Raw genomic sequence first — 26,603 nt, forward strand, 5'->3', positions numbered from 1 at the left:
TGCTATTGGAACAGAAGTCTCATGAGATCTGAAACTCCAGAACTGGTCAGTCTCTCAATGTTGTCTCCAATAGAGGTGAATGGGCTGGACTTTAATACCCCAACATTGACCAACTATTAAATGCAGACTGTCTCTGAGAAGAGCACATCAATAGCAACAGGAGGCTTCTTCCGGAGGAAAATGACCAGAGGCAGCTGGGGGAATTAGTGTTAGACTCCTGAAAGGAATCTGGGAGGCACACCCTAGCATGTACCTCTCCCACTGTAGAATTCATCATTCTTCAGTTATCAACTTTGACAGCAGATACCAGCTGTTCTCTTTTTGCACTGACTAGAGAAGATGCAGTATATAATGAAACTGTACACATTGGTATAACTGATGGCCAGTTTGACTGAGTACTAGAAAATTCATCATCTTCTATTGTGTCAACTTTCCTGAGACATACAGGCATAAATAATGCCTTAGCTTTTTTGAAGTATTTACCATCTTTACCCTGGCTGACAATTATAGCATATTATCTTTGCCTTGTTGACAATTTTGAAAGTCTATGACAGCGACTTGAGGATTTTAGACCCCCTGATTAATTAGAGTTAGATTTAGTCTTGTGGGTATAGAGAAAATGATCTCGATGACTTATTTGGGACTAAGTGAGCTTGATTTTATTCTGATGTATGGTTAAATTTTATGATAACTGATTTAGTCCCTCTTGAGAAATTCTAAATGTCAAATGATGCTTTTCTAATATGCATATTACAAATGCTTAACAAAGTAAGGTCACAGGTCTAAAAGCATAGATAGGCCTATAATGGATTTATTAATGATGTGATACTATCAAAAGTTTAATGTTTCTAAATACCTTGTATCACAACTTAATTTTTTATATCACTAAGCAGAAGGTTGTTTCATATTAAAGATTTTCTATTATAATGATCGCAATAATTAAACTCATTGGAGGCTGACATGGTATAAAATGTAAAGATGTATATTCACATTCATATGTACATAGTCTTGTTGTCTTTGTCACATGAAGAATGCATGCACTTTATTTTCAAAGATTGGGTCAGTGTATTAGAAATGATTGCATTTTTAAATGTGTATTTCTTCTTGTTTTTTAAATATTTATTTTTAATTGATGATTGGTTTACAATATTGGTTTGATTTCCATCATACATCAACAGGAATTAATCATAGATGTACTTATCTCCCCACTCTCTTGAATCTCCCTCCCACATCCTACCTATTCCCACCCCTTTAGGTTATTACAGAGCCTCAGTTTGAATTCCCTGAGTCATACAGAAAATTCCCATTGGCTATGTTTTTATATATGTTAGTATATATGCATCCCTGCTACTCTCTCCATTTATTTCAAAAATGTGAATTTTTGATAGGCAGAAAAATTAAAAGAGAGTTAACTGGTTGAGTCAGAGTAAAAAAGTACATTCATGATCAAGAAAATTTGTATTATATGTGTCTACAAAAATTAAGTTAGCATGTGACCTAAGGAGAATATCAGATGAGCATGTCATTAAATAGGAAATAATGCATTTGGCAAAATTTAGCACCCTTTCATGATAAAAACTGAGCAAACTAAGAGTGAAATGGACATGTCTTAATCTTATAAAGAACAACTAAGTAACTCCTACATCAAATAAATACTACATAGCTATGTGTTAAATGCTTCATCCAAAATGAGAAATAAAAAAAGGATGACCATTCTCTTATATTTTACTTAATATTACACTGGAAGTCCTAGTCAGGGAAATAATGTAAGAAAATAAAATAATGGTATAAACTCTGGAACGAAACTACTCAGATTAACAAGTGAATTTAGTAAAACAGAGCATATTGTCAATATATAAAAATCAAATAAATATAAATATTCCAGGAGTAGATAGTTAGAAAATGAAATTTTTAAGAAACATCCCTCATGATGTATCAAACAACAAAAAACGTAAGATAGGCAAAATCTATCTATATTAAAAAGTACAAATATTTTAGGGTAATTAAAGAAAACCTAAGTAAATATAGCAACAATAGTTTATAAAATATAAGACTTAATACTATTAAGGTTTTCTTTCTCTTTGTGTTAGTTTTCTAAAGCTACCATTGAAAAGTACCACAAACTGAACAGTTAAATAATAGAAATTTACTGATCACATTCTAGAGGCTAGAAGGCTGAAATTAAGACTTTTCTGTTGGCTACAAGGGAAAATCTGTTCCATGCCTCTCTCTTAGATTATGCTTGGATTGCTAGTAATCTCTCTGTATTCCTGGGTTTGCACATGGATCACCCTAATCTCTACTTTCATATCACATGGTATTCTGCTTGTGTGTGTCTGTATCCTAATTTCCCCCTTTAAGAAGGACACCAATCATATTGGACTAGAAAGCTAATACTCCAATATGGCTCTATCTTAGCTAATTATTGATATGTATGCAATAGCCCTCTTTAAAAATAAGACTACATTCTTAGGTCTGGTGGCTTATGATGTGAACAAGTGAACTTTGTGGAGATACAACAAAACATAATACTCTACAAATTTATCTAAAATTTTAACACAATCTCAACAGAATTTCCCAATAGGGTTTTTTATTTGTTTGTTTTGGTAAAATTAAAAATCTGATTCTACATTTGTATGGATATTCCAAAGACCTAGACTATCCAAAACTTCTTGAAAGGAAGACAAATTGGAAGGTGCATACAACTTGCCTTTAAGACTATATAAATCTATTGTATAATGCTCAAGATATGTGTTTTTGATTTAACTTTGGAAGAATAGATCAATAGAACAAAATAGAGGGTTCAGAAATAGCCCAAGTATATAAGGTAAATTGATTTTTTATAAAGTTGCTGAGGTAATTCACTGGGGAAAGAGTTGTCTTTTCAATACCATGGCACTGAAACAACCTGAAAAATATTTATAAAAAATATTTTAAAATCCTTTCTCACAACATATATGAAAATTAAATTTTGGGTCATATTTTAAAAAGAAGAAAATTTCTAGAATAAAACAGAAAACAACATCTCTACACCACTGAGTAGGAAATATTTTTTATGACACATGAACCACTAAGCATAAAAGTTTAAAAAGAAAACATGCAAACACTCACACATGCTCACATGCACATATACACACTATAGAAATGATAAGATGAACATCATCAAAATTACAAATGCCTTGGAAGAAACAGTATTATCAGTGATAATATCAAGGTGTTGGGTGACCATAGCATGGGAAGCCCCATCACAACAAGCAGTTCAACCTTAGAGATTTTTTAGTCCTTTCATATGCATCTAACAACACTTTCTCCCACCAAGTGACACTTGCCTAGCCTGGAGGAAACCCATCAGCAGCTATGCCAACGGCACCCAGTTGACATCAGCTGAACCAAGTAGACCAAAGTCTCTGAAAATTAAACTTATGAAGTCACAGAACAAGAGTGGCTTCATACAGTGCACATAACCTAAACAGAGTGACTGCCTGCTAAAATTAAAAAAAAAAAAAAATATATATATATATATATAAATGGGACTCAGGATCTTCTAACATTGTTATCATACAAACAGAAATCACCCATCTTACTAAGAATCAGAAAATAACATTTGGATGAAAATAGAAAATTAACTGATACCTGACAAGGAGTTTAATGCAGCCACCATAAAATTTTTTCAAAATTAACGAAAAATTCACTTAAGACAAATAAAAATATATAAGCTTACAACAATGAATAGAAGTAATAGTAAAGAATCAAATGAAGCTGATATAACTGGAAAATATTAAATGGAAATAAAAATTAAAAAAAAAATCCCTAGGTGGATTCAATGGTAGAGTGAAAATGACAGAGAATAGATTCAGTGAATTTGAGAATTCAGCTAATCTAAAAATGGGCTTTCCAAGTGGCACAGTGGTAAAGAATCTACCTGCCACTAAGGAGACACAAGAGACCCAGGTTTGATGCCTGGGTCAAGAGGATCCCTTGGAGGAGGAAAGGGCAACCCACTCCAATATTCAGGCCTAGAAAATTCTATGGACAGAGGAGCCTGGTGGGCTACAGTCCATGGGGTTGGAAAGAGTCAGACACAGCTGAGCAACTGAGCACATGTACACATACAATCTGAAAAACAGAGGAAAAACGGAATGGGAAAAAAATGAACAGCAGTAGGGAATCTATGAGACAATGACAAAAGATTCACATGCATATCATCAGAGATAAGTATAAAATATACCATAAACCAGAGGATTCTCTATCTCTGTCTTTACCATAAAATAAGAATTTTTTAAGCTGAAGTAAGTTTTATTTCAAAGTAAATTTGTTTTCAACTTTCATACTCACTGAAATTCATAATTCATTAATTCAAGAAGTACTTAGTGAATATTTGCTCTGCTAAAGAGAGTAACAATTATGCACTCAGCAGCATGAGAGTGTAGGAACCATCTGGAGATCCACACCATAATAAGTACACACCAAGAAAGAGCTGTAAAAGCTTTTAAATTACAAATTATAATTAAGCCATTATTGTCTTAGTGTTCTCATTTTACACACTGAACAAAATTATTGTTGCATAAAACATGCCAGAGAAAAGCGAAGGACAAGGTAAGGAACCAAAATGTCAAATATTTATTGTGTCTTTACGGCTGTTATTATTGACTCTGTGAACTGTGTTCTCCTTTAGTAGTTGTAAGCAAATGAATTGTGACACTTTTGTAATTATCATAGCTAATTGGCTTATTTAGATTTCTTCATTTCTGGGCATAAGCACAAAGCTTGGCCTATAAGTACATTTCCCACACTATTGTTAGTTAAAAGCAATACTGAAGGCAGCCCGATAACTGCTATTTTCTGTTTTGACAAGACTGAGCTCTTTTTACATATATTAATGGAAGTATTTTTTTGATTTGTCATTTCATTTTATACAACAACCTGCTTGAGGGTAACAGTGTCTTCCTATGTAAAATTTAACATAGATAAAAGACACTCTGAGGTATAACTTTCTTTGGGCTGGGGCTAACCAGCTCTGAATCAGAAACCAGAAAACTTCCACCCACTTCCCTGTAAGGTCGTTATATGTGTGTGCTAAGTTACATCAGTCGTGTCCAACTCTTGGTGAGTCTATGGGCTGTAGCCCGCCAGGTTCCTGTGTTCACTGGATAATCCAGGCAAGGATACTGGAGTGAATTGCCATGCCCTCCTCCAGGAGATCTTCCTGACCCAGTGATCAAATCCATGTCTCTTATGTCTCCTGCATTGGCAAGTGGGTTCTTTACCACAAGCCATCTGGGAAGCCCAAAAGATCATTATAGATTTGATCACACCTCTCATCCTTTTAAAACATTTTTATTTTCAATACATTAATTTATTCATAAAATCATTCTAAATATGTACAAATTTTCCTTCTTAACAAAGTATGATAAAACATAAAAAAAAAACCAGAATACTTGACACATATCTTTTAAAATATATTTAAAGTTTACATGCAATTTTGTAGAAGTAATATAAAAGAATGGCTCATAAATGGGAGGATTTTCCTTCATTCCTAAAAAGAAAATATGTCCAATAGAAATAATAAAGGTTCTTGAGTATGCAAGGTCAGTTTCAGTACCAAAGCCTGTCCTTGTGCACCTAAGCAATTAAGCGTGTGAGGTGCTTTTACAACACCAAGATTAACTGGCTAGTGTTCCCCTCCCTCCAATAACAGTGCAGTAACATTGACCTTTGGACTCAACCAGCACAGTACATCTAATCTGGGAATGTTGATTGAAGATGTTCATTTTATTTAGGAATCTCAGGACTTTTCCATAATTGAACCTCTTTAGAGAGCTATGGCTTTATTTTAATTTTTGGTTATGGTAACTCTTTTGCTTATTTATATATTAAACAATTATGCATTTAATATATGAATTGATTCTTTCTACATTGTTCACTATGTATTCTTTTTTATATATTTATTTTTAATCAGTTTCTTTACAATATTGTGTTCATTTCTAGTATACGACAATGTGAATCAGCTGTGAGTATTAGTATATCCCTTCCCTCTTGAGCCTCCCTCCTACCCCCTCCATCCTACTTCTCCAGGTCATCACAAGAACCCACGGCTTTAAGCGTCATGTGTCTCATTCTTTGGGTACATCTCTATTAAATAAAATTAAAATTATCTTTGACCTTAACTGGCAAAGAGTGTGCACAGCCAGTTTTATGGAGATATTGATGAATAAGCTTTGAGAAAACAGTCTCTATTCTTACTTGATTATTTGGTCATTTTTTAGATGACACTTTTCAAGTTACATCAGCAAATGAGCAAAACTTGCTCAGTGAGGTTTAACTTCCATGTTCCAGAATAAAAACACATTTATTTTTATATTGAAAAAAAAAAAAAAACTCACTCTCCTCAAAATGTTTCTGGAAGGCACCAATGGAAAATAAAATTGCTTAAATGCACAGCTAATCCTATTTGTGTATCTGGTCCTGCCTATTCTATTAAGTCACTAAATGGGATGCATTCTCCTTCACATTCAATTTGCCAATCACACTTGTCTCAGTATTTCAATGAAGATAAATTATAACTGTTGGTAATTAGTTAATTTGTAATTTGCTCATCCATCTCCAGGATGTGGGTTTTTTCTCATCTTGTTTATTACATTATTCTTTTCTCTTTTTCACTTCTGATGATAGGAGAGCAAAATTTGAATAAATTTCAGCCCTGAAATTCTCAAGTAACATAAGCCAAGTAGTTTTTAGTATTTAGGAAATTAGATTTAATATAGGAGTCAGTGAGGAAAGACAGGGGGACAGGAAATAAGATGCATCCAAAGTAAATGGAAAACTGTAATACTGAAGCAGTGCAAAAGTAAGAGTGAAAGTCATAGAGCAGAATACATTTTGGAGTTAAGAGGAATTATGCTCCTGGCCCTTCCGTCCACCATGGGGTGACCTGTGGGTGAGAAAGTCTGCATCTGTAAACTTCTGCTACAGTTTCTCAGCCAAGATTCTTAAATCAAGCAATGAAATCCCTGGTTAAAGAATTAAAAAACATTCTAAAAGGATATCATCCAGTTAATCAATACTCAACAGGACCAGAGAATCAGATCTAATGACTTGTCAGCAAAGACAAACACCCACATCACACTGCACTCTCTGCTCCAAGAAGCCCACACCACTGCTTCCCCAGGGCATAGACAGCACACCTCACACCATGAGGTTGTGCATCAGATGTCAAAATCTCCACCATAGAGGCCCCTCAGAGCGTGACACATCCTTTACCTTTCAATCAGATAATAGTTCCAGTAGGATCCCTCCCTCTTCATGCAGCCTTCCCACCTCAAGGTCTGAAGCAGTTGTACTTCAGCAGTTAGAGCCTAGGTTACCTGCCCTAGCATTGTGTTCAAGAAAATGGAGAAAGTGAATGTCTAACTTTTCCCCTGGGCATGTAGGATCTAATATGAGGAAGAGGAATGTTCAAAAATTTGGGGGGATCACAAAATTCAATAAATATACACTATTGTTTCCTCAATGTCAACATACACTTTTTTCTATCCTTAAAATTTCAAACAAAAATCATCTCAAATTCATGCAATTCTTTAAAAAAAACCCAAGAATATATATATTCACCTCCTTAAAAAATTTGAAGTACTGCATTCAAGTTTTACACTCACATTGTACCAAGTCCATGATAACCAGATGATGTTCATCTCTACATCACCTCCTCTAAGTCCTATTTTGATGCTCTGTAACCTATCATAATGCATGAAGTAAGTCTCCCAAATTTTACCTTCTATAAAATACTACAGGAATGTTAAAAGAGTAAGAAAAGAAGAATCAGTTAAATTGTCATTAAGTCACTCTCGTGTCTGACTCTTTGCAACCACAAGAAATGCAGTTCACCAGGCTTCGCTGTCCTTCACCATCTCCTGGAGTTTGCTCAAATTCATGTTCATTAAGTTGGTGATGCCATCCAACCATCTCATCCTCTGCCTCCACCTTCTCCTTTTGCCTTCAATCTTTCCAAGCCTCAGTGTCTCTTCCAATGAGTTGGCTCTTCACATCAGGTGGCTAAAGTATTGGAGCTTCAGCTTCAGCATCAGTCTTTCAAATGAATATTCAGGGTCTGTTTTCTTTAGGATTGACTAGTTTGATCTCCTTTCTGGCCAAGGGACTCTCAAAAGTCTTCTCCAGCACCACAGTTGGAGAGCATGAATTCTTCAGTACTTATATATTTATATAAGCTGTGTATATATATACATATATACACAGTGAGAGAGAGAGAAGACAGTTATGTTTATTGCAAGAATAAATGTATATTCAAATGTTAGAAGTATTTTTTGCAAATGTTCCTGAGATTCTAATCTCCATATGACTTCACTGGCTGCTCTGTGTTCTGTTTACCTTCAGCCAGAACTTCAACTTGTCCAGAACAAGTTGACACCATGGCACCTTATCCCAAACACTAATTATTCATATCAAGTTGATGCCTTTGTGATTTTGCCTACTGAAGATTGCTGTTCAGTTCAGTTCAGTTCAGTTCAGTTGTTCAGTCGTGTCTGACTCTGCGACCCCATGAATTGCAGCACGCCAGGCCTCCCTGTCCATCACCAACTCCTGGAGTTCACTCAGACTCACGTCCATCAAGTCGGTGATGCCATCCAGCCATCTCATCCTCTGTTGTCCCCTTTTCTTCCTGCCCTCAATCCCTCCCAGCATCAGAGTCTTTTCCAATGAGTCAACTCTTCACATGAGGTGGCCAAAATACTGGAGTTTCAGCTTAGCATCATTCCTTCCAAAGAACACCCAGGACTGATCTCCTTTAGAATGGACTGGTTGGATTTCCTTGGAGTCCAAGGGACTCTCAAGAGTCTTCTCCAACACCACAGTTCAAAAGCATCAATTTCGGCGCTCAGCTTTCTTCACAGTCCAACTCTCACATCCATACATGACCATTGGAAAAACCATAGCCTTGTTGGCAAAGTTTGCTGTAGTCTTTTCTTAATGTTTATGTGGAAGCATTCACAGATCCCAGAAAACACCCTAAATTTAAAACATACATCTTTTAGCAACCATTGGAAATCAATATCATGATTCCATATGATAATCAGGATCAATCTATTCAGTCAAGATCATAAATAATTTTTTGTCTATTCTTCTGTGCCACCAGGACTCCATTTAAAGGCAAGTTTTCAGCATTTTTGTCTTCCATTCAATGCACTCACTATTTTTTCACTATGTAGTAATATTCTTTTCCGGAGTCCTTTCACAGGAACTCTACTATAAGTCTACTATATTGCTGTCTCTTTTAAGATTCAGAGGAAAACTTCTCACATCAATTTTTGCAGTCTGGTTGGGCCATGTGACTGAGGTTTAATTAACATATATGGTCAAAAGTGAGATTAGCTGTTTTCCCATGTGGTCCTTAAAAGAATACAATTTGAACCCACCACCACCTCTCCCTTTCTCAGTGGAGTTCGAGGTCATATGTCCTAATTGTTGTGGCTACCAGATGGGAAATACTGACTGGTCTACATCAGACTATGATAAATATATGTGGAAGAAATTATCTTTGCCATGACAAAAAAGATTTATTTGCTTATTTACTTATTTGCCATGGCATAACCTATCTTATCCCTACTTTAAATGGTACTAAGGATTCTAACCCAGAAGAATTCAAAAGCAAAAGTATGAATATGTAGCTTTTGAGTAGGTCAAACATGTGAGATTCCAGTTTCCACTCTTTTGCTCCTCTACTCATAAATTTTGGTTTTGGGAAAAAAAGTACTACATTGTTAGTTAGTTATTATTCTCCCAACAAGATGGTGGCCATGGAGTAGGGAATACTTCTGTTGTTTTGTGTTTATTAGAATGAAAACAAGTAACTTAGCTCAATCATGACAGCTTAATCTCTGATAAGCTTTTAATGCCAGCAATATTAATGTAGGTAGAGGAAAAAAATGATCTAAAGTTAAAGTATTTGAAGGTAAAGGTTTAAAATAATATTTCTGATTATAATAAATTTATTAGAGAAAGTGATGGTTTGGTATAGAAAGAATTCAAGTAATCAAGTTTAATTTCACATCATCAAATGCTCACTTTATGACTGCCTCTGGATGTTTTTTAAAGTCTCTAAAATTCTACCATTTTATTTTTAAAATGGTTTTAAGATGACAAATATTATAAATAGCAAATGATTAAATTATTTAAAAGTTATTGCACACTATATGAGATAAATATTGAGAGTCATAGCAAAAGTATTATCATTATGGCTGTAATTTTGCATTAATTTATTATTTTATTATATAATGAAATTTTTTTCTCTTCCTTGGCCCTAACTAATATCCTTTGTTTAGAAATATCTTGGGATATCTATTTATAGCTAAGCACGAAGCTAACATTTCAGAAACTTCAGCATCCTGTTTCTTCATCTATAATTCAAGAGTAATAAATTGTGATGAAAAAACAGAAACTAAGAATCTGATTGAACAAATTGTTGCTTTCAACAGTTTTTACAGGTTGAAACCTAAATTATCAGAGACACATGCAGTGAAGATGAACCAGAGTATTTTTTTAATGAAAGATCAAAACACCTTTCTTCCAGTTGTTAGATAATGAAGAAGCTGAGCGATTACAAAAGGAAACAGCCACTCTCAGGGTATATATACCTCAAAGTCAATGTGCTTTTCCCTCTGTCCCAACTTTTCCTTAAGCTACATAAAATTCCTATCAGCTTCAACTTCAAAATGTATTTTAAGTCTGACATTTACTTTCATCTGAAACTGTTGCCATTTCAGACCATCATAATTTCTTGTTTGGATATGCTATTTTCCCCTCACATTTATTTTGAGGTACATTTGAAGTACAGTGAACTACATATATTTAAGGTGTATAATTTGGTTTGGACATAACTATATAACCATTAAACCATCACCTCACACAAGACGACAAACATCCATCACCTCCGAGAGGTCTCTCATTCACCTTTATAACTCCCTTTCCTTTTTCCCCACCCCTGGGAAAATCTTGACACTAATTTGTTTGAATATGCCAGAATTTTCTGTATATAAATATGTATATAAAATAATATCTAGTCTACATTTGACTTCTTTCACTTGAGATAATTATTTTGATGTTCTTCATTTGTTGCCTACTAATATTTCAATCTGTGGATATACTACAAAGTTTTGTAGTATATCCCTATACTTGATGGATATTTGATTGTTTCTAGCATTTTGGCTATTATAATTAAAGCTGCTATGAACATTTGTGTATAAGTGCTTACATGGGTATAGGTTTTCTTTTCTCTTTGCCAAATGTCTAGGAATGTAATGGCCATGTATGAGAGTTTCATTTATTCCATCCTCACCAATGCTGGACAAAGTCAGTCTTAATTTTAGCCATCAAAACATTATATGGATCAATTATGTTAACACCTTTTTATGTGCTTATTTATCATTCTTTCTGTTCTCATCTCCCCTGACTCTCTTCCTTGCTCTCTGCCTCCACCTGTTGTTATTTTTCTGTACCTGATACATCATACTAGTTCCTGCCATTACTGTTGTCTCTGTCTGAAATTCTCAGTCCAAAGCTTTCCATGACTGTTTCTTATCATTCAGGCATCTGCTTGAATGTGATGTATTCCTCACTTGCTTTAAATCAGTCTCACTTTACCCCCCAGTCACTTTATTCTATTGATTCTCAGCATTTATGAAAAATCTGGTACTATTTTATTTATCTTTAAATGTTTAGTTTTTGCTTGCTCTAATAAATTAGAACCGTTTCTGCTAGGTTCACTACATATCTTTAAAATCTTAAATAATATCTGGTGTAAGAAGACCTACTAAACATTTTCTAAGGAAATGAAACTCAGTGACTTATTATATTGATATTACAGGTCAATGTTAACAGTACGGATGTGCTGGTGCTAACTCACACTGGCCCAGAGAGCTGATTGTGTGCCTTTTTCCCCAGCTCCATTCAGTAGCATGACATTGTTAGCTTGAAGGAGGTCATGGGGGAAATATTTATACCATATTAGTCACCAATGCCACATATCACAGCCTTTTACCTTATTTCTTACGAATTGGTTATTAAACGTTTACTAGCACGCTCTGTGTTCTGTTTTCCTATGTGTGGCTGTTAACTCATTTTGGCTAAGTTCTATTTTGAGTATTGGGGGTTCTGATTTTGATCGTACAGGCTTGGAGTTTGCCACCAGTAACAGTATGAGGTTGTTGTTGCTATTATTCAATCACAAAGTCAGCATCAGGGTCTTTTCCAGTGAGTTGGTTCTTTGCATCGAGTGGCCAAATTATTGAAGCTTCAGCTTCAGCATCAACTCTTCCAGAATATTCAGCTGCAAAACTAGTGACAGTTCCCGCTATCTCAGTTTTCTGGTAAGCTTACCTCTAGTCCTCCAGGGTTTGCCAGCTATCTAGGGGCAGACCCTATCTTTTCAGATCTCAGGTTCCACACTCACTGCCTTAGCCTATAAGTAAATACCACTGTTGTCTCTACTTGATTTAGGCATTATATTAGCTTTCAGAATGTCAGGTCCATCAAATCTCATGATAATCTCAGGGTACCCTTTGTCTTTGCTATCTATTCATTCTTGTCTAAGAGAACAGCTTGTTCCTATCTCCAGAACAATTCTCTCCTTTGCATATTTTAGCTATGCTTTACGATTATCTTTTCCCCTATTAACCCTATTGTTTCTGAATTCTATTGTTTGAAAACTCCTCACACTTTTTAATCAATGCATTGCACAGCTGATTCTATAGACTGTCAAAATTAGAGTTGTTGTTACTTCTAGGATAAGAGGCAGATAGAAGGTACATATTTTTGTGTAATGACTTTATGATCCCAGGATGTAACTTGACAGTTTTAAAATAGGAATGAATGGATTTGCTAATGATGTGCAATATTTTATAGCATATTATACTGTTGTATTACCTAATAGGAAACTAAAAATCTCTCAGTGGAAGGCACATAGGTAAACTGGATGCCTAGATTTTATGCTAATTTCTATGTCTCTTCCAGAACTAAAAAGTAATCCATATAAGAAACCAGAATGAAGAAAATATTTCAGTTTAAATTTAATATCTTCATTTCCTTGAAGTTGCTCTTTTTTTAAATAATGAAAGTAGTAGATATAAACTTAAGTCTCCTGTCTCTTTACCCGCCAATGGCAAGGAGAAGCATGGAAAAAAAAGATAAATACTTGCTTAGTGAGCCACAGTAAAATGAAGCCATTCAGCCATTTAGCTTATATTACCAAGTGTAAACTGTGGTTCCTTCATAACTATCAACATAATTCATTTTCATGTTTGTGATAAATGTGCCTAATCATTTACTTTGATAGCACTGTTGACAAATATTGTTTATGAGAGTGCATTTAGTTGAATGAGAAATACCTTTTTTTAAATGTAAAGTATGTGGATTGGGATTGTACACACAAGTGAACTAACTACAGAAGTGAATAATATCAGCAGGAAAAGGGTTGAGATATCTTTTTTGTGATCAAAAATGTAAGTAAGTGTGATTTATTTTAAAAACTGAAATAAAAAGAACTGGATATATGTACAATCAATTATGAGGTAATAATAAGAAATAGAAGGGCAAGTCTGGCAAAACTTTATGCCTGTAATTAAGTGCTATTTCAAATTATAAACTCTTTATTATTGTTTAATATATTATAAATACATTCTTTTTATATATCTGCTTTATGTTATCAACTGTTTTTTTAATTCATGTTTATTAAAGAGAATTTTGGAACATAAAACAAAAGAATTAAAATTATCCTTCTACCATATACTATCCTTATAATCCTTCAACCTTTAAAAAAGTACTGCATGAATATTAAGTCTGTTGTCTTTCGGACCTCTTTTTCTAGGCACGTAGTGATTTTTGTTTGTCTTTTTGTGTCCCTCAGTATGATTGGCATAAGATGAAAGTCCTAAATTTCATGATGAATTCTGCCTGCTAAGTCGCTTCAGTCGTGTCCGACTCTGTGCGACCCCATATACGGCAGCCCACCAGGCTCCCCCGTCCCTGGGATTCTCCAGGCAAGAACACTGGAGTGGGTTGCCATTTCCTTCTCCAATTCTGCCTAGTGGGACAGTTTTCCCAGAGGATTACATGGGTCCTGATACACAGTTATTTCTTTCATGGCAAATGTCAAATTCTAATCAAAGAGTTTACTTTTATTAGTCCTTTGTCAATTAGACCCTCAATCTCTTAAGAGTGTACTATGTGTCAAATTCCATCATGCATAATTTTGTGAAATTATGGTTTTTCTCAAGACTCTTAACAAGTTGACTTGTGAATAGTTATAGTTTTACTGGGCAAAATAAAAATCATTGAATATGGTGAATTTCCTTTTGCTGAGATTTTAGCCCTGACTCATCTCTCAGCTAACATGCATATATCCTTCAAATAACTTTTCCTTTTCCTGAAATTATAAATGTATTATTAGATATCTGAGATAGAATTTCTGATATTACACAAATGAAAGACAAATTGTGCATAAAAATTTGTTGATTACAACTTATAAATATATAACACTATAGTTAAACTAATGTTGATGATTCTCCATCATCTAAAATTGGTATACCCAGGAGGCATCTTTAACCCTGTTGGGTTATGTGTACAATGTGTTTTGTTTTTATTTAATTTTTGTCTTCATCCTTAACACTAGGGTGGGTTAAAAAAAAGAATAATTAAACAAGTGTCAAGGTGTTTAATTTTTTAAGGATCATTCAATCAGAAAGTAACAGAAAGCTAAATTAGAACTTGGATCAGCTGATTCCTAATTTCCATGCATTTTGCAATATACATTAAGCTGAATTATTTAGTAAAAATTTCCCAGGTGGGACTAGTGGTAAAGAACCCACCTGCCAATGCAAGAGATGCAAGAGGCACAGTTTCCATCCCTGGATCAGGAAGATCCCCTGGAGGAAGGCATAGCAACTCACTACAGTATTCTTGCCTGGAGAATCTCATGAATAGAGGAGCCTGGTAGACTACAATCCATATGTTGCAAAGAGTCGGACACGACTGAAGTGTCTTAGCTCCTACCCATAAAATATATCAGAAATGTTCTATTGCTTTTTAAATTTTTTCTTAAACTAAGGCATTTAAGAATACTTTGTTTGGTCATGTGGACATTTAATTTTATCAAATTTCTTCAAATCTGATAATTCTCTTCCCAAAGAGGAGGAAGTACTTGATAATAAATTCATATACTTCTGATTAATTTTTCAGTGATTAACTAAATTCACTGCATCAAGCTTTAATTTTTTTTCCCCAAAATGCAATTGCATTAAATATTAAAACATTATATCTACAAGAGTCTTAACTGCTGGATTTTTAACACTGACATGCTCACTTAAAAAATAATCTAAACAATAGTAGTTTGAAGAAATATGAATGTTTGAATTGGGTCAGATAATATTTTATTCCAATCCTATAAGTTTTATGCTTGTGTGCATGTGTGTGTGTTCAGTCATGTCCAACTATTTGTGACCCCATGGACTGTAGACCACCAGGCTCCTCTGTCCATGGGATTTTCTAGGCAAGAATACTGGAGTGGATTGCCATTTTCTACTTCAGGGGATCTTCCCGACCCAGAAATCAAATCCTCATCTCTTGCATCTTCTGCATTAGCAGGTAGATTCTTTAACACTAGTGCCGCCTCCTATTAGTTAAAATTAATCAGTTTTTCTTATTAAGAATAAAAGTAGAAAATAAGATCAAAATGATCTAGAGGGATTACATTTAAATTGAAGACTCTCTAGGCTTGTGTTAATTTCTGATTTGGTTGTCCCATCTTTAGTGATGCAACCAAGTTGATAATTATATGAATAATTTTCTCATATTTGACTATTATTCCCTTTATTTGCCTGATTAAAACTATTAAAGTTATATATAAAATTCAAAACTCTCAAAAGGAAATAAATCAGAGTAATTAAATTTTCAAATGATTCTTTTTATCCTTGGGCTGTTACACTTCTGAAGTTATTGAGACTCAAAACTGCACTGTGATTTTCAGGACACCCTCTAGATACAATTGTGTTTTCTGTTTAGGAGATGGTTTTCCTTCTACTGTTTTGTCTTTTATTCCACTTTAATGATAACGATTACCACCTGCTTACTCAATTCTCCCTTAATTTATTTTCTAGAGCAAATTGTTTGTCTTTATACCACAGAAACATTGAGTCATATAGCTGATCCTAATAATTCTTTGGCTGTGATATTAGGAAGCTATGATATATCTACCAGAGCACACAGGAAATTAAACTGATGTGATCTCCCCCATCCCCAAATTTTATTTTTCTTCCTGATTTCCACACTTGGGTGTTTACTTTCTTATACTATGTGTGACCTTGCCAGCTGCCTGTAAGACTTATTTAGCAAATTTGAATTTAGAATAAGTTACTCATTGGAAAAGACTCTGATGCTAGGAGGGATTGGGGGCAGGAGGAGAAGGGGATGACAGAGGATGACATGGCTGGATGGCATCACTAACTCAATGGACATGAGTCTGAGTGAACTCCAGGAGATGGACAGGGAGGCCTGGCATGCTGTGGTTCATGGGGTTACAAAGAGTCCGACACGACTGAGCAACTGAACTGAACTGACAGTGTATTTAATGGTCTGGACCTAACAGAAGCAGAAGATATTAAGAAAAGGTGGCAAGAATACACAGAAGCACTGTACAAAAAAGAGCTTCATGACCAAGATAATCATGATGGTGTGATCACTAACCTAGAGCCAGACATCCTGGAATGTGAAGTCAAGTGGGCCTTAGAAAGCATCACTATGAACAAAGATAGTGGAGGTGATGGAATTCCAGTTGAGCTACTTCAAATCCTGAAAGATGATGTTGTGAAAGTGCTGCACTCAATACTCCAGCAAATTTGGAAAACTCAGCAGGGGCCACAGGACTGGAAAAGGTCAGTTTTCATTCCAATCCCAAAGAAAGGCAATGCCAAAGAATGCTCAAACTACCGCACAATTGCCCTCATCTCACACGTTAGTAAAGTGATGTTCAAAATTCTCCAAGCCAGGCTTCAGCAATATGTGAACTGTGAACTTCCAGGTGTTCAAGCTGGTTTTAGAAAAGGCAGAGGAACCAGAGATCAAATTGCCAACATCTGCTGGATCATCAAAAAAGCAAGAGAGTTCCAGAAAAACATCTATTTCTGCTTTATTGACTATGCCAAAGCCTTTGACTGTGTGGATCACAATAAACTGTGGAAGATTCTTCAAGAGATGGGAATACCAGACCATCTGACCCGCCTCGTGAGAAACCTGTATGCAGGTCAGGAAGCAACAGTTAGAACTGGACAAGGAACAACAGACTGGTTCCAAATAGGAAAAAGAGTATGTCAAGGCTGTATATTGTCACCCTGTTTATTTAACTTCTATGCAGAGTACATCATGAGAAACACTGGGCTGGAAGAAGCACAAGCTGGAATCAAGATTGCCAGGAGAAATATCAATAACCTCAGATATGCAGATGACACCACCCTTATGGCAGAAAGTGAAGAGGAACTCAAAAGCCTCTTGATGAAAGTGAAAGTGGAGAGTGAAAAAGTTGGCTTAAAGCTCAACATTCAGAAAACGAAGATCATGGCATCTGGTCCCATCACTTTATGGGAAATAGATGGGGAAACAGTGACAGGCTTTATTTTTTGGGCTCCAAATTCACTGCAGATGGTGATTGCATCCATGAAGTTAAAAGATGCTTACTCCTTGAAAGGAAAGTTATGACCAACCTAGATAGCATATTGAAAAGCAGAGATATTACTTTGCCAACAAAGGTCCATCTAGTCAAGGCTATTGTTTTTCCAATGGTCATGTATGGATGTGAGAGTTGGACTGTGAAGAAAGCTGAGTGCCGAAGAATTGATGCTTTTGAACTGTGGTGTTGGAGAAGACTCTTGAGAGTCCTTTGAACTGCAAGGAGATCCAACCCGTCCATCCTAAAGGAGACCAGCCCATCCTAAAGGAGACCAGTCCTGGGTGTTCTTTGGAAGGAATGATGCTGAAGCTAAAACTCCAATACTTTGGCCACCTCATGCAAAGAGTTGACTCATTGGAAAAGACCCTGATGCTGCGAGGGATTGGGGGCAGGAGGAGAAGGGGACCACAGAGGATGAGATGGCGGGGTGGCATCACTGACTTGATGGACATGAGTTTGAGTGAACTCAGGGAGTTGGTGATGGACCAGGAGGCCTGGTGTGCTGCAATTCATGGGGTCTCAAAGAGTCAGACATGACTGAGCAACTGAGCTGAACTGAACAGTGTATTTTCAAACTTGCCTGATGATATGTCTCTGTGAAACTCCTGGGAAATTCTACTATCATTAATTTACTAAAACATGAAATGGTTAACATTGGAAAGCAATTGGAATACTGATTGTTTAAGAGAACATGACTTTTATTTCTGGCTATGCAACTAAAAGAACCAAGCATCATCGAGATAGCAATTATGACTTCTATTGACCATAATTGCTTATATGTAGTATCAAAATCACTTGGAGTTCTAGTCATACTAAGTTTATTACCAATAGGTCCACATGTAAGGAAGATTGTCTTCCATCAAAATACTTTTAATTTTGAAGTTGATATATAATCAGAATGTTTATGTCTTGGATTTTAGCCTGGCCTTTTCAGTTTCTTCATAATCTTCTCTAGAACTCAGACTCAAGTAACCTAAATTCTAGTTTCACTTCTGCCATTTATTAGTTTTTGATGTTAGGCAAACATTTAATTTGAAAGGAGATCAGTTTTCATATTTCTAAAGCCAGGTCCTTAGATTGAATAATCTCTAGTATTAGTTCCAGGTTTTAAAAGTTTGTGATTCTGTTTATTTATATATTCTACAAATATTTCATCTATTATTATAGTGAATAAATGTTTAGTTTCTCTTTTCCAGGGTAACTATTTACTGTAAATATAGTTATAATAAGTCAAATTATTTTTACCTTTCCCTTACTCAATTCTTATTTCACAGAAGAAATTGAAACATTAAATTTTAAGAATTATATAGAATAATTCACATCATTAAAGCATGTAATTCTAAGACAAAAATAAGTAAAATTCAGACTTTATTTTTCTCTTAGCAATAAATTGTTATACTATACATAATCCCACATTCCAATGCATTCTACATAATATGTGTCTAAGATATATTAAGTCCATTGACTTCACAATTGTAAATCTAAATGAAACAGTAGATATAACCTTTAAAAGGTTTCTGAATTATTTTTTAAAGTGTTAATGTCTTTAAATTTGATTCTATTTACAAATAATGTTTTATACTATATCCAATTATTTCAACTTGTCATTACAGAGAATTATACAGGTAGTGATATAATGTAGTGGCTGCATTTAGTTATTTGTGGTCATTGTCTCATCTACATTTATTTTATTGCCAACAAAATTACTTTCCAGTATTTTAGAACTTTTTTGATTCCATTTCATAATGTTACATGATTTTTATATTTCAGTAAAAAAATTCATGATGTAAGGTTTTGATATGGTATGAGAAAACAGGGAAATCCTACCACTATTATATTATTGATGTCAAAATATAGGGCTTAGTATAAAAGATTAAAAGTGAGACAGAATAATACAGAAAATACAGTTTTGGAATTTTTTGGTAGCAGAGTAGTTTAAAAGGTAAGAGCCTAGATTTTGGAATTGTGTGGATATAGGTTTAAACCAGTTTGAACCAAGAGTGCAAATATGCTCAATCACTCAGTCATATCCGACTCTTTGTGAACCAATGGACTGTAGCCCTCCAGGCTCCTCTGTCCATGAAATTTCCTAGGCAAGAATGCCAGAGGGGGTTGCCATTTCCTCCTTAAGGGACTCCTCCCAACCTAGGGCTGGGAGGACATTTCCTTTGTCTCTTATATTGGCAGGGGGATTCTTTACCACTATGCCACCTTGGAAGCATTTGACCCAATTATTTATTATAAATTTATTTTTGCCTACACAATAATAAAAATAATTACTGTCTCATCTCATTATAATTACATTATGTAAGATTATTATCAGTTCAGTTCAGTTCAGTTCAGTCGCTCAATTGTGTCCAACTGTTTGCGACCCCATGAACTGCAGCACGCCAGGCCTCCCTGTCCATCACCAACTCCTGGAGTTCACTCAAACTAATGTCCATCGAGTCGGTGATGCCATGCAGCCATCTCATCCTCTTTCTTTCCCTTCTCCTCCTGTCCTCAATCCCTCCCAGCATTGGAGTCTTTTCCAATCAGTCAACTCTTCACAAGAGGTGGCCAAAGTATTGGAGGTTCAGCTTCAGCATCAGTCCTTCCAAAGAACACCCAGGACTGATCTCCTTTAGAATGGACTGGTTGGATCTCCTTGCAGTCCAAGGGACTCCCAAGAGTATTCTCCAACACCACAGTTCAAAAGCATCAATTCCTCGGCGCTCAGCCTTCTTCACGGTCCAACTCTCACATCCATACATGACCATTGGAAAAACCATAGCATTGACTAGAAGGACCTTTGTTGGCAAAGTAATGTCTCTGCTTTTTAATATGCCATCTAGGTTGGACATAACTTTCCTTCCAAGGAGTAAGCGTCTTTTAATTTCATGGCTGCAGTCACCATCTGTAGTGGTTTTGGAGCCCCCAAAAATAGTCTGCCACTGTTTCCACTGTTTCCCGATCTATTTCCCATAAAGTGATGGGACCAGATGCCATGATCTTCGTTTTCTGAATGTTGAGCTTTAAGCCAACTTTTTCACTCTCCACTTTCACTTTCATCAAGAGGCTTTTGAGTTCCTCTTCACTTTCTGCCATAAGGGTGGTGTCATCTGCATATCTGAGGTTACTGATATTTCTCCTGGCAATCTTGATTACAGTTTTTGCTTCTTCTAGTCCAGTGTTTCTCATGATGTACTCTGCATATAAGTTAAATAAGCAGGGTGATGATATACAGCCTTGACGTACTCCTTTTCCTATTTGGAACCAGTCTGTTGTTACATGTCCAGTTCAAACTGTTGCTTCCTGACCTTCATACAGGTTTCTCAAGAGGCAAGTCAGGTGGTCTGGTATTCCCATCTCTTCAAGATTCTTCCACAGTTTATTGTGATCCACACAGTCAAAGGCTTTGGCATAGTCAATAAAGCAGAAATAGATGTTTTTCTGGAACTCTCTTGCTTTTTTGATGATCCAGCGGATATTGGCAATTTGATCTCTGGTTCCTCTGCCTTTTCTAAAACCAGCTTGAACACCTGGAAGTTCATGGTTCATGTACTGCTGAAGCCTGGCTTGGAGAATTTTGAGCATTACTTTACTAGTATGTGAGATGAGGGCAATTGTGCGGTAGTTTGAGCATTCTTTGGCATTGCCTTTCTTTGGGATTGGAATGAAAACTGACCTTTTCCAGTCCTGTGGCCCCTGCTGAGTTTTCCAAATTTGCTAGCATATTGAGTACAGCACTTTCACAGCATCATCTTTCAGGATTTGAAATAGCTCCACTGGAATTCCATCACCTCCACTATCTTTGTTCGTAGCAATGCTTTCTAAGGCCCACTTGACTTCACATTCCAGGATGTTTGGCTCTAGGTAGGTGATCACACCATCATGATTATCTTGGTCATGAAGCTCTTTTTTATACAGTTCTTCTGTGTATTATTGCCACCTCTTGTTAATATCTTCTGCTTCTGTTAGGTCCGTATCATTTCTGTCCTTTGTTGAGCCCGTCTTTGCATGAAATGTTCCCTTGGTATCTCTAATTTTCTTGAAGAGATCTTTCCCATTCTATTGTTTTCCTCTATTTCTTTTCATTGATTGCTGAGGAAGGCTTTCTTATCTCTCCTTGCTATTCTTTGGAACTCTGCATTCAGATGCTTGCATCTTTCCTTTTCTCCTTTGCTTTTCACTTTTCTTCTTTTCACAGCTATTTGTAAGGCCTCCCCAGATAGCCATTTTGCTTTTTTGCATTTCTTTTCCATGGGGATGGTCTTGATCCTTGTCTCCTGTACAATGTCATGAACCTCTGTCCATAGTTCATCAGGCACTCTATCTATCACATATAGTCCCTTAAATGTATTTCTCACTTCCACTGTATAATCATTATGAATTTGATTTAGGTCATACCTGAATGGTCTAGTGGTTTTCTCTACTTTCTTCAATTTAAGTCTGAATTTAGCAATTAGGAGTTCATGATCTGATCCACAGTCAGCTCCTGGTCTTATTTTTGCTGGAGTTTCTCCATGTTTGGCTGCAAAGAATATAATCAATCGGATTTCAGAGCTTCTCCATCTTTGGCTGCAAAGAATATAGTCAGTCTGATTTCGGTGTTGACCATCTGATGATATCCATGTGTAGAGTCTTCTCTTGTGTTTTTGGAAGAGGGTGTTTGCTATGACCAGTGCATTCTCTTGGGAAAACTCTATTATAATGAATTATTATCAGAATACCTAGTAAATAATAAATGACAGTATGTCAAAGTCATTACAGGAGTATTGCTTTTTCTGGGGCTTTGAGTACTAAAGAATTTGCCATATTCTTGTCCTACTGAATTTCCTTAAAGTTTGAAGTTAGTGTCTTAGCAGATATTCTGCCGAAGTCAAAGCTCTTTAATAGAGCACTTTTGTTACAAACTAGGAGAAAAATGGGATATCCCAGGGACTGCTAAAATACAGTCCAGCATAACCCAAGCTAGCATCCTTCTCAAAGGAAAGAAACAATTCACCGGCTAAAAAGATAATGATGGGTCTTCAATTAATTGACTGTAAGGTGTTTGCTTCTGTAAGACCCTGGATTGAAACATCAAAACATTCACTTCACTCTCCCTCACAAAGTGACCCCAACAAATGATTTATAATTAAGTTGCTGCTTAATTACAGAACTTCCAGTTATCAGCCATTATCAGCAAAAACAGTCCATCCAATAGACAGAATATTTTGCTTCCTTTGGTAAGGTAATTTGTATGTATGTTTAAGTGCTTTGGTGAATCTTTGCCTGCACCAAAAATTCTCACTCTAAACATTATTTTGGGAGTTTTTTTTTTTTTAATTGAAGAATAGTTGACTTACAATGTCGCACTATAAACATTACTAAGGAATATCATCACAACTTTTCTTGTTGCCCATTTGTTTTATTTTTTATTCTTCTAGTTTAAACTTCATATCCAAAAAATTTTAAATGTTATTTTGAGACCTGTAAAATATCCATGTGTTTCTCTTGTCTACCCATTTCATTTAAGAGCTTTTAAAATTATAATTTATATTCTTCTAACTCCTACCATTGTCTTCATATCTTTCACCTTGTTTATTACACTTATGGTCTTTCTCTGCTTTTGGCCATTATTTAATCATGTGTAAATTTTCTGTAAGTGCCTTTTCAGATGCTCATTACCATTCATCATCCTCTTTTTCTTGTGGTCTATGCATATGGGGGTCAAAATAAAATCCCTTAGGGGATGGAGAGGGCCAGCTCCATGGCTGATTCTTTCTCTCCTCAACTAAGAAAGACCACTTCAGTACATTCTAAGTTTCGGTACTCTATCTGTTTGTGTTCTCCCTAGGATTGGAGTATGAAGTATAAGATAAAGTTGGAAAAACAGACAGAAATCAGCTCTACTTGGGTCTGTGGGCTTAAGAAAGACAATTGGATGTTGTCCCAAGTACAGTGGGGAATGTTGGCCTGTTGATATGATTTAATTTAAATTTTACTATTGAATTTACATATGGTTAGACATATACTTTAAAACATATGTATATATATATACACATATGTGTGTGTGTGTGTGTCTGTGTGCATGTGTGTATTTGAGACTGTATAACCTAATAGTACCTAAAAAAAGAGAGGGGAAAAAAAGTGCTAGGAGTAAAAATACCAATTATCAACAATCTCTAAAAGATGGAATTGCCCTGATATCAAAAAATCTCAACCCAAAACACAGCAGAAAAGACTTTTTGAAAATGCTAGAAATGGTTCTACAATGTTTGAAACACAAAGACAAGTGATGAAAAGAACTGGTGGGTCCTGGAGCAACGAAATTGGTGATTGGTAGTAGAATAGTAATCAGCACATTCTTGAGTGATAAACCATTTCAACCCATATGCATGCCAAGTTCATGTAATTTTCTGTACTTTCTTCATTCTTTTCTCTGTATTCTCCTCATTCTTTTCTCCATACTCTCCTCATTTTTTGTTTTTGCCAAACTGATCTATGAGAAGTAGAGGTTCTTGTCTGGGGGATTGGGAGAAAGAGAGACAAAGAGAGGGAGAGGGACAGAGAGAGAGAGGATTGGAAAGACAGGTGAACCTTTAGCCAGATAGATCTGGTAGAACCTGAGTGGGGCTTTGAACCACAAAGAACATGGATCTTGAACCTCAGAAGGAATACTGATTTATGATTCACCCTTGGCAGTCTTGGAGACTTCCTGCATCATCATCAGAAACATTTTAAAGCAGATAGAAAGAACAGTTTTAGAAAGCTGAAAGGCAATCTCAATAACAAATGTAACTATTGCATTGAATAGTCTAAACTCAGTAGGATAGGAACATAAAGCAAGCTTGTTTTTTTAAATCACAACAGTAAAGATTCTTCTGTTATCTTTTCTATGTGCATACCATCTCCCAGCACAAACCAGGATTCAGAGCAAGTTATTAATACTTGAAGTTGAATTCACATAAATGGAGACCAAAAGAAAGCAGGAGTGGCAATACTTATATCAGACAAAATAGACTTTGAAATAAAGGCTGTGAAAAGAGATAAAGGACACTACATAACGATCAAAGGATCAATCCAAGAAGATATAACAATTATAAATATATATGCACCCAACAAAGGGGCATTGCAGTATGTAAGGCAATTGCTAACAAGTATGAAAGGGGAAATTAACAGTAACACAATGATAGTGAGAGACTTTAATACCCCACTCGCACCTATGGATAGATCAACTAAACAGAAAATTGTCAAGGAAACACAAACTTTAGATGATACAATGGACCAGTTAGACCTAATTGATGTCTATAGGACATTTCACAACAAAACAATGAATCTCACCTTTATCTTAAGTGCACATGGAACATTCTCCAGGATAGATTACATCATAAAAAGTAGGGCAGAAATAAATGAAAAAGAAACAAAGGAGACTGCAGCAAAAATAAAACTAACAGATAAATAAAATAGACAAACCATTAGCAAGACTCATAAAGAAAAAAAGGGAGAAGAATCAAATCAACAAACTTAGAAAAAAACAGAAAGAGAAATTAAGGAAACAAGTCCATTCACCATTGTGATTAAAAGAATAAAATACTTGGGAATAAATTTACCTAAAGAAACAAAAGACCTATATATAGAAAACTATAAAACATTGATGAAAGAAATCAAAGATGACACAAATAGATGGAGAAATATACCATGTTCATGGATCAGAATAATCAATATAGTGAAAGTGAGTATACTACCCAAAGCAATCTACAGATTGAATGCAATTCCTATCAAGTTACCAATGGTATTTTTTCAGAGAACTAGAACAAATAATTTCATAATTTGTATAGAACTACAAAAGCTCGAATAGCCAAAGCAAACTTGAGAAAGAAGAATGGAACTGGGTGAATCAACCTACCTGACTTAAGATTATACTACAAAGCTACAGTCATTAGGACAGTATAGTACTGGCACAAAGGCAGAAATATAAAGTAATGAAACAAAATAGAAAGCCCAGAGATAAATCCACGCACATATGGACACCTTATCTTTGACAAAGGAGGGAAAAATATACAATGGAGAAAAGACAATCTCTTTAACAAGTGGTGCTGGGAAAACTGGTCAGCCACTTGTAAAAGAATGAAACTAGAACACTTTCTAACACCATACACAAAAATAAACTCAAAATGGATTAAAGATCTAAATGTAAGACCAAAAACTATAAAACCCCTAGAGGAAAACATAAGCAAAACACTCTCTGACATACATCACAGCAGGATCCTCTATGACCCACCTCCCAGAATAATGGAAATAAAAGCAAAAATAAACAAATGGGACCAAATTAAACCTTAAAGCTTTTGCACAACAAAGAAAACTATAAGCAAGGTGAAAAGACAGCATTCAGAATGGGAGAAAATAATAGTAAACAAAGCAACTGACAAAGAATTAATCTCAAAAATATACAAGCAACTCATGCAGCTCAATTCCAGGAAAATAAACAACCCAATTAAAAAAATGGGCCAAAGAACTAAACAGACATTTCTACAAAGAAGACATACAGATGGCTAACAAACACATGAAAAGATGCTCAACATCACTCATTATCAGAGAAATGCAAATCAAAACCACAATGAGGTACCATCTCATGCTGTCAGAATGGCTGCTATCAAAAATCTACAAACAATAAATTCTGGAGAGGGTGCAGAGAAAAGGGAACCCTCTTACACCATTGGAGGGTATGCAAACTAGTACAGCCACTATGGAGAACAGTGTGGAGATACCTTAAAAAACTGGAAATAGAACTGCCTTATGACCCAGCAATCCCACTGCTGGGCATACACACCAGGAAACCAGAATTGAAAGACATGTGTACTCCAAAGTTCAATGCAGCACTGTTTACAACAGCTAGGACATGGAAGCAACC

Source organism: Bos mutus, chromosome 1 (assembly GCF_027580195.1).
Source record: "Bos mutus isolate GX-2022 chromosome 1, NWIPB_WYAK_1.1, whole genome shotgun sequence".
NCBI classification, from domain to species: domain Eukaryota; kingdom Metazoa; phylum Chordata; class Mammalia; order Artiodactyla; family Bovidae; genus Bos; species Bos mutus.